Genomic DNA, 15,396 nt, shown 5'->3' with positions numbered 1-15,396 from the left:
ATGTTGCAAGGACCAGCAGGGAACAGACATAAAGTGAACAGATAAAAAATGAGGGGAGGATGAGTGGCACGATTAAACGGGACCCATAGAAAGAAAAGGTTGCGTGAACTGGGTGTGTCTAACGTGATCAGAAAATAAATGTACTGGAAATACCAGAAATGTGTATCAGGAGAGGCACACGGAGTACAAAACCATAAGGGGGAAAGCCAGAAGAATAGGACATACGAGAAAGAAAGGGAAAAAGAAAGAGAAGAAAAACAGGCTTCTGGCGGCAGTAGTCATGAAACGAACACTGCACGCCAGCAGGAGAGCTCGTTCAGGTCGAGTACGCTAGCAAGGTGACTTTGTCATGCAAGCGTAGTACACCACAGGACCAAGAGGAGGTGGTCATGATCAACGGCAGTGTGGACCATTTTCAAGTCAACAGCTAGGTGCACATCGTCGGAGGGTAAGGTTGGTCAGCCCTATTAATGGACCATATTGATTGGTGTTGCTTACCACCCGTATTGAGCATTATGGAACTCCCGCGGGCGCTTGTGAGTAGAGGCGGAGATCTGACTGTGGGCCAAACTCCTACTATCCATATCTGTGTTGATTGGAGGTTCCGCAATTTTATATTCTGTCATCCTTAGTTCTTATGTAGTATTTGATAGTTGCTAAGATTGTGAATGACAAAAAATACCCCTAGATTTGTGAATACTGCCATACTGGATTAAGCTAAACCTATGATAATTTTAAATTTCCAATTCACACCCCCCACCCCTCTTGCGAAGACACAAAAGGCCGACCACCGATCTTACTACTATTCAATGGTAGAAACTCTTCTTGACTCAATGTTCATTATACCTCTTTGATGGGATTCCTTGTGCAGCCAAGCTTTATAGCTACTATTGTGGAGTTTGGGTTAATCTCTCATTCACTCGACCGACAGACATAGGGCGGGTTTATTTCGATTCAGTTTGTCTCTCGCCACTACGATCGTGGTTTACTTTCTTCGATCGTATTTAGATCAGAAGACGTTGTAGCAGAGTATAAATATCTCCCTTCTACATGGTGCTTTATAACTTTATGCGTATTCCGAGCGGATTGGGCTAAGAGAGCCGGCAGACCACAAATTCATGACTGGTTTCTGGATTTTTCTTGGACCTCTCGCATTTCCTAGAAAGAAAGATGCATGCAAATGAAGTGTTCTCGTTCTCACTGATAGCAGGCCAGGCGGCAACGAGTGTTGAGAAGGTTGGTGCGTTGGTTCCTTTTGACTGGGTGTCTACTTATTGATCTACTCCTATGTAGTGTAACAACACGAGTGCTATTCAGATTGCTAGTATAACCTATCTTTCATGAAAGCAAGACGCAGAGTGAAGGGGGGAGGCGCGCAGACTGCGCAGTATAGCCGGCGGATCATCTTTTGTTTCCATGTATTTTCCTATACCATGTAAGTGGCTGACTTCTTGAGAAAGTCTCCGCACGATTAGTCCGTGTCTAGTTGCTACTTCGCAAACTCGCATGCTGCTCAGGCCCATGTGAGTCGAGGGGGATTTGAGAGAGGTAAAGGTAACTAAGGAGCAGTTTGGCGAGGTCTATAGTATGGTTTGGTTAGTCTATTGTTGTAGTCTTGTGCAGGGGTGTGTTAAGCAACATTGCAGTTTGGGCGTCACCTATGGGCGGCTACCCCCCCCCCCCGCCCGTGCTCGCCTCTCGCGCGCTCTCGCGCTCTCCTCTTCAGCCCTCTCATCTCCCTCCCGTCCTCCCTCCCGTAAACACCTTCCCGGGCTGTTCCTCGGGCCTCTCTTCGTTCTCGGTCAATCACAGCTTCTCCCTCACGCCCATCTTCCTCAACAACACCTCTCGTCACCGTTCTCGCATACTTTCTCCAAATCAGCCCTCGAAACTCAGAAGGACATCAGCTCCATCACCCATCAATTCCTCCGAGACTTCTCATCCTTCTCTCCTCTCTCTCTCTTGCATTAGATTACAGACTTTAACAATTCCAAACCTAATTTTTTATTTAGCCCTTTTGATTTTTTTTCTCCTTATTTTTTCTATTAATTGGAAGTCCATTTTAGACTACACAATAGATTGGGTGATAAGTCATCCCTCATCCTATCCCTCTCAACATATGAATCATAGACCTCTAATATAGAAGTTTGAAACCAATTTGATTATGATATGATCTAGTAATTAGTTGTATTTGTCTTGATCTCTGATCTTCCAAAGAAGATATGTTTATTTGAGTGTTTGAACGGCATGTTCCTGAATGAGGCAATAGATCAATTTGATGATCTATAGAAGATATATTTGTTGTGATCTTCAATCTCCCTTGAGAGATCTACCGATTTGAGAACTTGAGGAAACGAACATGACATGGTGACGATTGATGGAATATGGATTTGTGTTTAATCTTCGTGGACGTAAACTTGATCACGAAGAATACGTGTTTCAATGAAGTATAGATCTTCGAAGAATGCTTTTTGTTTTTCAACCATATGTACTTTTCATATATACTTTTTAAACTTCATGATGACCTGATGAACACAGACTAGTAGCTCTGTGAAAGTCTAGTTGAGTTGTCAAATGCAACATGGGCTCTCTTTTTGGCAAGTGCTGCGACTAAAAGCTTGTTCCATTGATGATGGCTTTATTTTCTCAATTACCTAACTTTGATATCGATTCATATAATGCTTTCTGTAGATAGAATGCATACTCTCAACTTTCTTGCTTAGTTGGCAAGTTTAAAAAGGGAAATGTGAACAGCTCAACATTTTAGGATTATTCCTTTCACATTGTGCTATTTTAATTCAACTAGCTAGTCAGGGTTACTAATTAATGCTGGTTTGTTCCTCAGGCATTGTGGAGGGTGATTGAACATAAAAGCATTATAACTAAAAGCATTATAACTCAAAAAGAAAAATAAAAATAAAGAGCTATTAAAAGAAAAAAATAAATTAATTACTTCGTCATTTTCCAATATTTGAATCGATTGATTTAGATTTATGAACTCAAAAGAGCAAAAAAAATAAAAATAAAGCATATTTTAATAAATGAAAAAAACATAGTTTCAAGCATAATAATATGAAAAAAGCTATTAAAAAATGTGAAGTTCTTTTGAGACTTGTAAAAGAAAATAAAATTAGTAAACTAAATAGCATACTTGATGAAATTATTATGCAAACCAACATTTATTCAATTTTTTTTAAATAAAAAATCTAATGCAAGGACCACATTAATTACTACTATTTTGACTTGATTTAAAAGAAAATATGTATTTATTTAAAATTGAATAATAGGCATTTTTTAATTACCTAGTGTCTGGTGATATCAAGAATTTTATTTGAAAAAAAAAGGGTAAGAAAATAAGAAATTTTATAGTTTCCATTTTGTTTTCTCTTCATATCAAATATTATTAAAAAAAAATTATGATTAAAAAATCAGAAAAAACAAAAGTTAATAATATACAATCAAAATTTTGTCTATGATTTGGTATGTTTTTTTTTTATTATTATTTTTCTTCTCACTTTCTTTGATATCCAAACATGAAAAAATAGATTCTTTCATATTCTCCTTTCGGTTCTCAAATTTTTCTAGAAAGTTATATGTGAGAAAGACTTGTAAAGAACAATTCTTCCATGCATGATTTGAAATCCAATAATTACAAAGATGTCATATTAACACTAGGACTTACACACAAGTGTGAAACATGGTATGGTATGAGTCCGAATGAAGTGGGTCTGACATCACTTTAATGAGTCTAAATATTAATATAATCTCTTGATATTAGTGGATTCAAATTCCAGGTGTAGAAATATTCCTTTATAAGTATTTCTCTGAGAGTATACACAAATGTATATAAGATGTTAGAATTTTAGTAGTTCATAGTTTATCTTGATGTTGAATATAACTTTTTTTTTTTTTGGGTATGAGGAAGTCTTTTAAATATAAGGTATGCTCAATTGTGGAAAAAAATTACCCTACTTTTGGATAAGCCTTGAATTTGGAGTTTTATTGGATTTTGACAAAATGTAATATAAAATTGTATTGAAATTTGTCCAAATCCACTCAAATTCATATCCAAGATCCGAAATCTAAGTGCCCAAATGTAATATTATTATTTGGGTAAAAGATCTTAAACTCTCCTGAGATTTGGCAAAAAGACGTGAACATGAAATGAGATTTCAAACTTTTCATAGATATTCCCTTAAATTTGACAAAAAGAAAAATAGTTTGAGAAGTATCCCAAAAAATCAAATTTTAAGGGAAGCTTATGGGTTTCTGAAATCTTATGAGAGATCTATAAAAAATTTGAATTCTTATAAGAGATTCTTATCTTTTTGTCAAATTATAAGAGAGGTCAATCAATATGGACTTTTGATTTCTTCAATTTTTATTATGTTTTATAGTTCCTACACAAATTTTGAAAAACTAGAAAAATAAACACTTTGATAATTATTTGAAGATATAAAAATGAAAAACTAAAGCTTAATACAAAAACTATTACATATAGTCTGCATGTATGAAAATACCACATAGGGATATTAGACATGTTGATTGACTGTAGATTTAGAAAATGTTCAATCCTCATATAAATGACTATGCATATATATATATATATATATATATATATATATATATATATATATTATTGGCATGAATTGTTGTTAATTAGAGAGATTTTATGGAAAATCATAATTGTAAATCCCCTGTATCAAGCCATTGATTGCAAATCCCTTGATGGACAACCCAAATTATTATTATTATTATTTTTTAAATAATTGTCTATTATTCCATGTAACTGAAGAAGAAGGAAATAAAGAAAATTTTTCCTTATAGAGCCAGGTCGATTCTGTACAAAGTTTTTCTTTTTCCCTTTTTTTTTTCCAAAGCTTTATGCATGATGACTACCTCACCAACCGGCGAACAGCCGACGACTCTAGCCGCCGGCGGTTTCCTCCAGACGTCGTTGCCTCCTTTGTTTTATCTGAAACAGGAATCAATCCTGATCTTGTTGACCAACTTCTTGACCCTTCGTCGCTCGGTCTCTTCGTCGCTGGTGGAGTCTGTTGCATCGTTGTCGGTGATGGTTATTTGGACGACTTTACCAGTTTCTTCTCTGACGTCGCCGCACCCAACCGAACATCATTGACAGCCATTCCACCGCCGTCAAGATTCTGGGCATTCATTACCTAATCGAATCGATGAAGGCCGTCATTAAAAGGATGATCGTTAGCCCCCTCCTCATCCTTGTCATCAACGACGGCGGTGCTGTTGCAGGAACATCCCTTGAGCGATGCGAAGAAGACCAAAACCACGCTGGTGCCCCTACCCACTCGCCTTGCATCTCCATCGTCGCCATCGTCAAAGGAGCCTTATTGATCTACGCTGTGCTGACACCTGTGATAACTTATCGCAAAAAGGAAAAATTTCAGCTTGCACTTTTATAAAACCACCAAATCAGATCTACGATTGCTGATGCCTACACTACTTACACGATTTCATATTCAATGAATTGAAGGATACGTTCGATCGCAAATCTCAAGGTGATACGCCTGCCTACGCCCACATTTTGAAGAGGTGTTTATGTTTTATGAATCCGTAAACTTTTGTCGCTCTGTGTATTAAATATCCCCTCGCCAAGTCATCGTTGCCACTACGGTATTTCTCTGCTACAGCGTTATTTATCTTCTCCATTACCGTATTTCTCTTCTGCCACACTCATGGCCGAATTTAACAACCCTCATTTGCACCAAATAGAGTTCGCCCAAGGTGATTCACCCACCTCGGAAGTAGGTAACGGTGGTACTTCTTTTTGTAGTTTATCTCGTGATGGTGATACAAATTTGTGGATACTTGACTCGGAAGCTACCGATCACATGACATTCGATCCAAAATATCTTAACCTCGACGTACCTGCATTGCTAACGCCAATGGGATCATATCTCCAGTTACAGGGGTAGGAACCGTGGATTTATCACCCACTTATTCTTTATCTAATACTTTGTTTGTTCCCTCTCTTTCCCATAAATTGCTTTCTGTGAGTCAAGTTACTGAAGCTTTAAACTGTGTTGTACTAATATATTCTACTTTTTTTTTACTTCATGATATTCTTACCAAGGAGATCATTGGGCGTGGTACTAAGAGAGGAGGACTCTATTATGTTGACAATTTCAGTAAGGGCCGTGCACATCATATGCATTCTCTGATTGACAAGAAAGAGCGACAAATTTGGCTTTGGCACCATCAGTTAGGGCATCCGTCCTTCAATTATATGAAATATTTATTTTTGGATTTATTTTCCAATATTTTGATATCTGATTTAAAATGTGAGACTTGCATTCTTGCTAAAAGCCATAAAGCTACTTATCCTTTAAGTATGAATAAAAGCACTATTCCTTTTACTTTAATTCACTTGGATGTATGGGGTTCTTCCCAAATTTCTACAATATCTAGTTTCCATTGGTTTGTGATATTTGTAGATGACTGTACTCACATGACTTGGATCTACTTACTGAAACATAAAAATGAAGCATTGATTGTATTTCAGTCCTTCCACACAATGGTTCAAATCTAATTCTCAACTAAGATTCAGATTCTTTGATAAGATAATGGTGGTGAGTATATGAATCAACTATTTAAGGGTTTTTTTTTTTTAAGCATTATGGCCTTATCCATGAAACCTCTGCATACAGACTCCTCAACAAAATGGTGTCACTGAGAGAAAGAACCATTATATTCTTGAAACTATTCGGGCCCTATTACTTGGGGCTCACGTGCTTAGTCACCATTGGACTAATGCTATTGCTACGGCTGTGCATCTCCTCAATCAGATGCCTTCCGAAGTCTTGAATTTCAAGACTCCGTTACAGACCCTATCTACATATAGTCCCTTACCTACGGTATTGATGCTTCCTCCATGAAATTTTGAATGTGTTGCATTTGTCCACCTTCATAAAAGTTAGTGCCCAAAACTGGATCCGTGTGCCATTTGATGCCTCTTCTGAGAATACCCCCTTCACGATGAAGTACCCGAAGACCCATCTCTTGAGAATATCCCTATGTTAAACACTCGTAGACCTTCAAACTCTAATGATAAAGATATCCATGTTGGCTACATTTTACCTTTCAAGCATAATCATGGAAAATGACCAAATAGATACTCTTCGAAGATTGGTGGACGAAACTCGAAGTATCCAATCGCCAACTGTGTGTTTAAAAAATTGCTTTTCGAACCACTCGGGAAATTTGTACATGTACTCTCCTTGAGTAGTCTTCCCACCAATATTCATGAAACTCTGAAAAATCCTAAGTGGACTCAAGCTATGAAGAAAGAAATGGAGGCACTGCAAAAAAATAAAACTTGGACTCTTGTTCCCTTGCCCAAAGGAAAGAAGATGGTAGGGTGTAAATGGGTGTTCTCCATTAAGCACAAAGCAGATGGTTCGATTGATCAATACAAAGAAAGACTATTAGCAAAACGTTACACCTAGACATATGGTGTAGAATACCAAGAGACCTTCTCGCCGGTAGCTAAATTGAACTCGATTAGGGTATTATTATCCCTTGCCACAAACCTTGATTGGTCATTGCACCAGTTTGATGTAAAAATGCCTTTCTCCATGGAGATTTAGAGGAGGAGGTCTACATGGATGTTGCACCGGGCTATACAGCAACTTCCGAAGTTGAGTTGGTGTGCAAATTACAACGAGCATTGTATGGCTTGAAACAATCACCTAAAGCATGGTTCAGGCAATTCAACTTGGCAATGAAGAAATATGGCTATCAACAAAGCAACTCAAACCATACACTATTCTTAAAGCATTAATAAGGTAAGGACACAACTCTAATAATTTATGTAGATGACATGATCATTACATGAGATGATCTGGAAGAAATATCAAGACTCTAAGAGCGTTTGGCGACTGAGTTTGAAATGAAAAATCTGGAAGGACTTAAATACTACTTGAGAATTAAGGTTGCTAGATCAAAGCAAGGTATATTTCTTTCCTAACAGAAATATATCATAGACCTTCTATCTAAGGTGGGACTACTAGAATGCAAACCTGCAGACACACCAATTGTTCAAAACCAAAAAATGAGAGAATATCCAGACCATGTGCCAACAAATAAAGAACGGTACAAGAGGATAGTCGAAAAGCTCATTTATCTATCACATACTCGCCTTGATATTGCTTGTGTAGTAAGTGTAGTAAGTCAATTCATGCACTGTCCGAGTGAGGATCACATGGATGCAGTGCTCAGAATTCTTCAATGCTTAAAGTCATCTCCAGGGAAAGGGCTTATGTTCTAAAAAAATAGAAACCTCAAAGTTGAGGGATATACAAAAGCAGATTAGGTAGGAAATATATCAGATCGAAAATCCACCTCAATGTACTTCATGTTTGTTGGTGGGAATCTTGTAACTTGGAGAAGTAAGAAACAAAATGTGGTGGCTTTGTCAAGTACTGAAGTTGAGTTCCATGGAATGGCTAAAGGTCTTTGTGAACTTCTTTGGCTTAAGAGACTACTAATTGAAATAGGTTTTGCCCAAAGTTGTGAGATGGATCTGTTATGTGATAATAAAGCCGCACTTGATATCTCACACAATCCTATCCAACATGACCGAGCTAAACACGTGGAGGTGGATCGACATTTCATTAAACAAAATCTTGAGGACAAGACAATTCGATTTCTTTTCATTAAGTCTAAAGACCAGTTGGCAGATGTACTCACAAAAGTTGTATTTAGCAAAATCTTTTACAACTCACTTGACAAGTTGGGCATGCGATACTTGTATGCACCAACTTGAGGGGGAGTGTTGGCATGAGTTGTTGTTAATTAGAGAGGTTTTATGGAAAATCATAATTGTAAATCCTTTGTATCAAGGCCTTGATTGTAAATCCCTTGATACAAGGGACAACCCAAATTAGATTTTTTTTTCTTCTATATAATTACCTATTATTCCATGTAATTGAAGAAGAAGGAAACAAAGAAAATTTTTCCTTAGTTTTGACATATATATAAAAAATATGTATATACATATATATAAATAATATGTATATACATATATATATATATATATATATATTCTGTAGAATAATATCAACCATTATGAGTTTATGTAATAATTTACCTTCAAATAACACCTTTTTCTATGCAACTATTATCTCATTTTTCCTAATTTTATATATATATATATATATATATATATATATATATATATAAAACATTTATATATGCAACTATTATCTCATTTTTCCTAATTTTATATATATATAAATATATAAATATATATTCCTATAAAAAAAAAAAAAGTTATAGCATAGGCTTGTAAAAAAAAAAGAAATAAAAAAAAACTTTGGGCACATTGTGATCTATTGAGTAGCATGATGATTGCCATGTTAGTAAAGAAGAAATTGAAGAAAACATGTCGGCATGGCCGCCGGGTTGATGAGCTCATGAAAGCCTTAATCATGCATGTTGGAATTAATTAATTATATTATACCAAAATGGAACCTTCTTTAGAATTATCATCTATATATATATATATATATATATATATATATATATATATTAATCAAAGCCAGATTGCCATATCCCATTAAAGAAATAAAAAATTTAATTTCATATATACAATTTATTTCAATATAAAAGCTAGCCAACATGAGAGAGATCGACAAACCAATCCCACTCAAGAAATTATGAAAGAATGAAGAAAGCAGAGTTTATATTCATCTCATTTCCAGTTGTCGAGCACGTCGTGTCCATGGTAGAGATGAAGAAGCTTCTTACCCATTGCTACTGCTAAAAGGATTTGTAAATCACCACACACTTTAACATGGGTGAGTACTATTTGTAATATTGTTCAATTGTACAATCTTATTACACAGCTACAATAAAAGAAATAATAAAAAAAAAATTTAGATCACGTAGGTTACTGTGTTTGGCACGCTTGTGAGAAATAGGATTCGAGCTTAAGAAAATTGCGCTCTTGTTTTCACAGAGTAACAAGGGCTGATGTATGAGGGTGGCTTTTAGATCACATAGGAGATGAGTAAGCCAGAGAACCTTAGCAGTGGTAAAAGTGAGAGCATGGTACTCAGATTCATAACTGGAGCGGGAAACTATAGGCTACTTTTTGGCACTCCAAGAGACAAAATTATCCCCAAGATAAATGGAATAACAAAAGGTGGAATGTCGCGTATCAGGATACCCTACCTTGTCAGTGTCAGAATAGGCCAAGAGACCAGTACATGGTGATGCAAAAAAGGTTAAGCCAAAGTGAACAGTGCCCTTGACATAGTGCAGGATACGCTTGATAGCCTAAAAATGTTTTGTAGTTGGAGCATGAAGAAATTTTTCTAACAGAGTTGCTAGATTGTGCAAGATCAGGGTGCATCATGGTTTAATACTGCAAGGTGCAAACTTAAGAGCTATAAAGGGTAGGATCTAAGAAGGGTGCACCTTCAGAGGATAGGTGCTAAGACACAACCATTGGTGTAGCGACAAACTTACTGTTAAGTAATTGAGCATGAGCAAGACACTTAAAAAAAAAAAGGTTATTAGTGACGATTTGAAATTAGTTGCTAAATCTACGGTGACTAATACTTATTAGTGATGAATTATAAAATTGTCACTAATAATAGAGTATTAGTGACGGTTTTATTCAGTCACTAAAAGTTTAAGACCATAAGTATTAGTAACAGTTTTCAAATTGTCACTAATAAGGCCACTATTGGTGACGGTTTGAAAACCATCACTAATTGTTGACCTTATAGGTCACACCCAATATTGATAATGATAAATACCTATTATATTTAATGCACGTTTGAGGTTATGTGCAGGTATTTTAATTGGCAGATCATAATGATAGCACAAAGAGAGATTGAAGTTGAAGACCCAACACATATGTTGCATTTCATTTTATTATTATCTAAAGGGTCTGTAACGTTAAAAAGGGCTTGACTTGTAATTATTGCATACATCACCTACACGATGTGATGAGTAAGTTCATAACTAAAAAGAAACTAGAAATGACCCTAAGACACTCACTCATGCATTTATATGTTTGGTCATTTCATTAGGGTGTTTGCACAAATTGAAAAGAACCAAAATGTATGAAAATTACATGTTCGGTTGACTGTACTCCCATGTACAAAATACCTTCGGTCGATCGAACTAAGACCGAGTCAACAGGTTGACCACAACTTGGTCGGCTGAACCCCCTAGGAGTCAACTTAATTGACCTTTTGGTTGACCGAGTATAAATTGCATATCAATGCCCTGGTCGACCGAGTTCCCACGTGTGGGAACTCAATGGTCTGTTCAACCGATTGAGGTAGTTAAAAATGTCTCCGGTCGACCAAACTGTGCAAAAAGGGAAAAATCTCCCTTGGACTTACAAGTCTGGTCGACCGAACTTATAGTTCATTTAATGCCTGGTCAACCGAACTTCAAGCACTTCGATCAACTGAACTTGCCTCGATCGAGCGGTGCTCTCAGGTTTCCCCATATTTTTTACCGTAGTTAATATTTTTAAACAGGGTTAATTTAATTAAATAATATTAAAAATTTTATAAAAATTCCATTTGTGTCCTTAACGGTTATAACTAGGGGGAAGTCTATATATACCCCTTCATTTGGAATGGTTAGTAACAAGATTAGAAAACCCGATTAGTGAATTCTCTCTCAATTCCAAAATTCATATTACTCATTTCTAAGCTCCATACACTCATTCTTACCTTGCCATATTGCCAAAAATCCTTTGTAAGTTTGATTTGAGTGTTGATTGTTCTATCGGTTTGCTCTCCTAAGTGTTATGCTTGATTGATATGATTTTATTTGAGAGCAAAAGCTCAAGTATTCTTAGGGGACTTTATCAATAAGTCTTTCCTAAGAAGACTTCGTTTGATCTTCTGAGTATTGCACAATCATTGCAATATCTTAAGAAGCTCGTATTTGATTTTGGTTGCAAAATCTTTTCAAATCACTTTCAAATATCTAGTGTGTTTCATCTTGACAAATCTTTGAAGAGATATTTTTTTATGTGATAAAAATATTTGTTGCAATATTCATTGAGTTATATCATTTTTTGAATACAAAGATTAAATCCTTTTTGCTAACCAAACTCATACATTACTTGAGCTTTATACATTGAGAAAAACTACTAGTTGAGATATACAAAGTTTGACTGATATCTTTGTTTGAGCATATATATTGAATATACATTTTACGATACAAAGATTATATCGCTTGCACTCTCACGCACTGATTACAACGATTGCAAATATATATATATATATATATATATATATATATATATATATATATATATTTGAGAGTAGACATCTAAGACACATTGAGCTTACTTCATTATATCATTTAGTGGTGTATGTGATTGCATGTATTGGGTAAATATTTGCTTTACATGAAAGCATAATCACTGTACCAATTTCATTGTTGTGAAATTACTGAGTGTTTCCAAGTGTGGCATGAGAGGGTGGTAATTTAGCCCGGTAAGGATTGGTTATAAAGGTTGAGGTCAGCCCTGTGCTAATTGACCTGGTTTGTTTAGGTGTCGGTCTGCTTGTTTAAGTGAGCAAGTATAGTGGTAATCCTTGTGCTTGTTAGCCAAGGCGGGGACGTAGGCAATTTTCCGAACCTTGATAACATTTCTACGTGTCACTCTCCTTTACTGCTTTTTAGTGCATGCGTAGTTAATTAAACTACTTTATTTAATTTCGGATACATATTATAATTGATTTACATTACTTGCACTAGATTGACCATAGGGTTGTGAATGTATTACTGTTAGGATACTCACCTAGGGCACAAATTTTTAAAAGTATCAATTCACCCCCCTCTTGAGATCACAGTAAAGCTAACAATTGGTATCAGAGCCATGTAGCATAGACTTGTAGTTATCTTGCAAAAGATCTCATATGGCTCATAGCTCCGTGACCCCTTTCCCTGAGGGACCATCTTCCACACGACCTCCTATTTTCAGTGGTGTAAATTACACCTTCTGGAAATAGAGGATGCGTATCTACCTTCAAAATATTGATTAGATGGTGTGGAGGATTGTCTCTAAGGGAAACTATGTTCCCATGAAAACAGAGGGTGCAACTAGAGTTCCTAAAACTGAGAATGAACATGATGATGATGACATGAAAGCTTTTAGTTTGAATGCCATTGCTATGAACATTTTGTATTGTAGTCTTGATGCAAATGAATTCAACTGAATTATGGCATGTTCTATTGCAAAATAAATCTAGGATAAGTTAGAGGTCATATATAAGGGTACTAGGGATGTGAAAGATAGTAGGATAGATATGTTGACTAGTGAGTATAAGACCTTTAGGGTGAATGTAGGTGAGTCCATTCAGAGTATGTACACTAGATTCACATACATCATAAACTCACAGCACACATTAGGAAAGACCTATCCCAAATATCAGATGATTAGGAAGATCCTTAGAGGCTTGCCTCCTATTTGGGAAGCCAAGGCTACGACCATTACTGAGGGTAAAGACCTTAAGACCATAACTCTAGATGAATTGATAGGTTCCCTGATCACCTATGAATCAGCTATAAATGAGGGAGTGAATGAACAAAATAGGGCAAAGAAAGTGACTACATTGAAAACCTCCACTAACACATCTAGTGAATGCAGCGAACCTAACACTGATGATGATATGACTGCTTACTACAAAATTTAGCAGATTCTTTAGGAAGAATAGAAATTCATACAAAAAATATAGGGAGTCTACTTCTGAGAATTGAGATTCTAGCAAAAGAAAAGAAAAATCAAATGCTCTCACGTGTTACAATTGCAACACAGTTGGGCACATCAAGCCGGACTACCCACTACTGAAAAAGGAGGCTAAGAAAAAAGAAGAAAGTATTGAAGGCAGACACCTCATGGAACAAATTAAGCAGCAGTGACTCAAAATCAAACCACAGCGACTCAAAGATCGCTAATCTGTGCTTGATGGCATACAATGATGAGGTATCGTGTTCCTGGTCATTATCTTCATATTATTCATCTGATGATTGTGATTCTGATTGCATGCCTACGTTTAGAGAATTACAAGTTGAATATATTCGTGTGCCTAAACTGTTGAGCAAAATGACCAAAGAAAATGATGATTTGAAAAAGAAATGTGAAAATTGGTCAAAATTTTTTGGTATTTCAAAAACCTCTCATGCTTCTATTTTGAAAGAAAAAGATGTAACTATTACTGAACTTGAGAGGAAATTGGAGGATAGCTCCAAAATCATTTTTAAATTCACTGAGGGCAAACACAATTTTGAAAAACTTCTTGGTGCCTAAAGGAATTCCTTAAGTAAAGAGGGTCTAGGTTTTAATGGTGTTGAAAGTGTTAGACGACCTAATCTTTACTTAGGACATTTCACACGTGAGTCAAAATCTCATGTCCCTCCTAAAGATCCTAAGTGTAGAATAAAATGTTTTAAATGTAAACAAATTGGTCATATTCAATTTGATTGCCCACTTAGGAACAAGCGTGAGAAAATTAGGAGAGTCTGAGTAGTTAAGGGTTAATCAACTACTGACCCCCGTGGACCCAACAAAATTTGAGGACCAGCATTAGTTACTTAGTTTATTTTGCAGGTGTGTTTAAGATTGTCCTTCTCCAAGGACAGATGGTACTTGGATAGTGGGTGCTCACGGCATATGACCGATGACAAGGGAAAATTTGCACCAGTCATTCCCAAGGATGGAGGATATGTGACATTCAGCAACAATGCAAAAGGACGCATCATCGGGGTTGGTAAGGCTGATAAGGATTCTTCTCTTACTATTGATAATGTTTTATTGGTTGACGGGCTGAAACATAATTTACTAAGCATAAGTCAATTGTGTGATAAAAGATATAAGGTATCTTTTGAAAATGATAAATGCATAGTAGAAAATAAAACAGATCACAAAGTGTTTTTTACTGTCGATCGCCATGAAAATGTTTATACTACTTCTCTTGATAACTTAGTTTCACAACAAGTAACTTGCTTTTCTATTGTAAATGAAGCTAGTTGGCTATGGCATAGGCGCTTAGGACACGCTACCATGGACTTGTTATCTAAACTTGTTAGAAAATAATTAGTAAAAGGCTTTGCCAAAAATGTCATTTGTAAAAGATAAAATCTGTTATGCATGTCAAATGGGTAAGCAAACAAAATCTAGTTTTAAGAAAAAGAAATTCATATCTACCACTAGACCACTTGAAATGCTTCATTTAGATTTGTTTTCTCCTAATTATGTGCAAAGTCTTGGTGGTAAATCATATGCTTTTGTAATTGTAGATGACTTTTCTAGGTTCACATGGGTGTTATTTCTTGCACATAAAAATGAATCCTGTGAACAGTTTACCAAGTTTTGTAGGAGAA

The sequence above is a fragment of the Malania oleifera genome, chromosome 7, assembly GCF_029873635.1.
Source record: "Malania oleifera isolate guangnan ecotype guangnan chromosome 7, ASM2987363v1, whole genome shotgun sequence".
Classification (NCBI taxonomy): domain Eukaryota; kingdom Viridiplantae; phylum Streptophyta; class Magnoliopsida; order Santalales; family Ximeniaceae; genus Malania; species Malania oleifera.
This window is presented reverse-complemented; position numbering follows the sequence as displayed.